Raw genomic sequence first — 2911 nt, 5'->3', positions numbered from 1 at the left:
AGGAGCCCCGGCCCTGGAGCAGCTGGAGGCGGTGCAGAGCCTGGCGCTGGAGCAGAGCTTCCTGCACGGCATCACCCTGCTGAGCGAGATCGCGGAGCTGGAGCTGGAGAAGAGGAGCCAGGACGGGGCCGGTGAGCGCTGGCGGTGGGCTGGGCGTGGGTGGGGTGTTTTTTGTTTTGCTTTTTAAAAAACTTTATGCGATTTAAACGTTTTAGCCCTCGCTGATTTTGCTCGGTGGGTAGAGTGTTGGCCTGTGGATTGAGGGTTCGATTCCTGTCAAAGGCACGTACCTCGGTCGCAGGCTCCTCCCTGGCCCGGGTCCTGGTCGGGGTGCGTGCAGGAGGCAACATCGATGTTTCTGTCTCTCCATCTCCCTTCCACTCTCTCTAAAAGTCAATAGAAAAATATCCTCGGGTGAGGATTTAAAAAAAAAAAAGATTTAAACATTTAAAAAATACCCAGGATATGGTTTATCCATATTTACTTAAAATTCTTGGTAAAATATACATAACATAAAATTTATCATCTTGACTGTTTTCAAGGGTACAGTTCAGTAGGTTGTGGGTGTTCATGTTGTTCAGCCAATCTACGGGTTTCTTAGTGGTGACGTTTCTCCTTGTTCTGTCAGTGGTCGAGTTTTGTATGAGCAAGATTCTTTGGGTTGCAAGGGGCAGAAATTCATTTTAACTGGCTTCGAAAAAGGCAGGACATTTATTGGCTCATGGAACCAAGGGACAGCAGCCAATTAGATAATTAGCTTCAGGTATGGCTGGATCCAGGTGCCCAAGCCAAGTTATCGGGAGCTTCTTTTCCCACCCACCTCTCCCCTGTCCTTCTCTCCCCTTGCTCCACTCTCTTCTCTGTTGGCCTCATTCAAGGCAGGCCCACTGTTCTCATGGGGGGCGGGGTCCCCCAATATCCATTCCAGGTCCGTGGGCCTGCTCAGCTCAGCACACTCCAGACGAGGCACTTCTTTCCTGGCAGCTCTGGCAGAGGTGCCACACTCGTTGGCTCTCTGGGCTTCACGCCTTTTGCAGAAGTGAACCCTGTGGCCCAGGAGATGGGACGGACCAGATTGACCATGCTCCACCCTGGATGGAGTGTCACCCCCGGGGTGTAGGAGTAGGTGGGCCTCCGAAGGAGGCGGGGTGCCCTCAGCAAAAGGACTGGGCACAGAAATGAGGTGCAACATAGAACATCGGGGCATTCCAAGAAGTGTGTGAAGAGAGGGTTGTGGGGCAGACGCCGCCTCGCCGCCCCACGCTCAGCCCAGCGCGGCAGCGGCCGAGACAGCTGCCAAGGAGGCAGTGACAGTGCCGGCGCCTGGGCCAGCTTCCTCTGGCGCTGCTGCTACGCACGTTTCTAAAATTGAGACCGTTCGGCCGACAGTGTCCGTTTCCACTCAGTGTAGTGTCTTTACTAACCAGTTCCCAGGTTTTTTTTAAATGTTGCAAATGTTTTTAAGACATTTGCGTTTTTTATTTTATTTAGTTAATTTTATTTTTTTGTTAGTCCTCACCTGAGGATATTTTTTCCATTGTTTTTCAGAGAGGGTGGAAGGGAGGGAGGGAGAGAGGGAGAGACATTGATGTGAGAGAAACACCGTCTGGTTGCCTCCCGCATGCGCTGCCACCCAGGTGCAAGCCCTTGATCGGGAATCGAACCTGAGACTCTTTGGTGGACGCTCTCACCACGGAGCCACCGGCCAGGGCAATGTTTATGTTTTCTAAATGTTTCTTACGGACTTGCCAGTTTTCGGCCCCTCGGAGGCCCGGCCGCCCATGACCCGTCCTCGCTGGTCAGGCGCCTGCCTTTGCCTTTCCTTGTTCCTTCTGGCTGTTGGGAACGATGTGACGTTGTTTCTTCCCGGCCGCGGGTTTTCCTGGGGACCTGTTCCGGGGTGGGGTGCTGGGCAGAGCAAGGCCATGCTCTCAAGGCTTTTCGCCTGGTCAGCGGCCCCCAGGGAGCTGGGACAAGTGCCACCCCGTCCCCTTCAGGTGTGTGTTTCGTTGTTTTTCTAAAGTTTGTTGCTGCCTTTTGTTTAAATGGTTTGGTGTAAAAAAAGTTACTTTTTTTTCAGAGGAAATTGAAAACCCTCTTACTCCTACCAACCGGTGGTGGGTTTTCAGGGGGGACCACCGAGGGGGCTGAGCAGGGTCCGTGGTTTGGGGGCCGCTGCCCACCCTGGTCCCTTTCGCACTCCTGCCTCATTTCCTGTTTGGGACCCCACGTCCCCTCATTCAGCAAATGCTTACCAGGTACCTGCCGCGTCCTGGCACGGTGTTGCTGTGAGGCCCAGCACTGCCTGGTGGGGACAGGAGGGGTTGCCCCCACTGGGACGGAGACATAGCAGGTGGAAGGGGGTCTCCTAGGGGATGGCCAGGGAGGCCCCTCTTGATAAGGGGACCTGAGGAAGGCGAGGGAGGACGGCTCTTCCGGGGAAAACCATTCAGGCCACAGGAACAGCAGGTGCAAAGGCCCTGGGGTGAGTGTCTGGCACGCTGGAGCGAGAGCAGGGAGGCCGGGGCTGGAGTGGCCTGGGAGGGGAGAGGTGGTGAGGAGGTGGGGGGGGCAGTCTTGGGGGGGCTTTCCCTTTGAGTGGAGAGTCATTGGAGGGTTGTTCTGAGCTGGAGCGACAGGATCGGACCTAAGCAGGGTGGCTGTGAGGCTGCGTGGAGGCCCAGGCGAGGCCCTGGGTCCAGGCCAGGTGGGGTGACAGGAGGTGAGGAGCAGAGGTTCTGGGGAAGGAAGTTCAGGCGGGGCCAGCAGCCTCTGCTGCCGGGCGGGATGGGCATGTGGAGGGATCCATGGGGCTGGCCTGTTTCTGAGCTGGGGAAGCTGTGTGTGTGTGTGGGGGGGGTGCGTTTGGGCGGGAGAACAGCAGGTGGTTTGGACACGGGCCTCTGAGGTG

This window comes from Myotis brandtii, unplaced genomic scaffold, assembly GCF_000412655.1.
Source record: "Myotis brandtii unplaced genomic scaffold, ASM41265v1 scaffold579, whole genome shotgun sequence".
Lineage (NCBI taxonomy): Eukaryota > Metazoa > Chordata > Mammalia > Chiroptera > Vespertilionidae > Myotis > Myotis brandtii.
Note: the sequence above shows the minus strand (reverse complement) of the source record.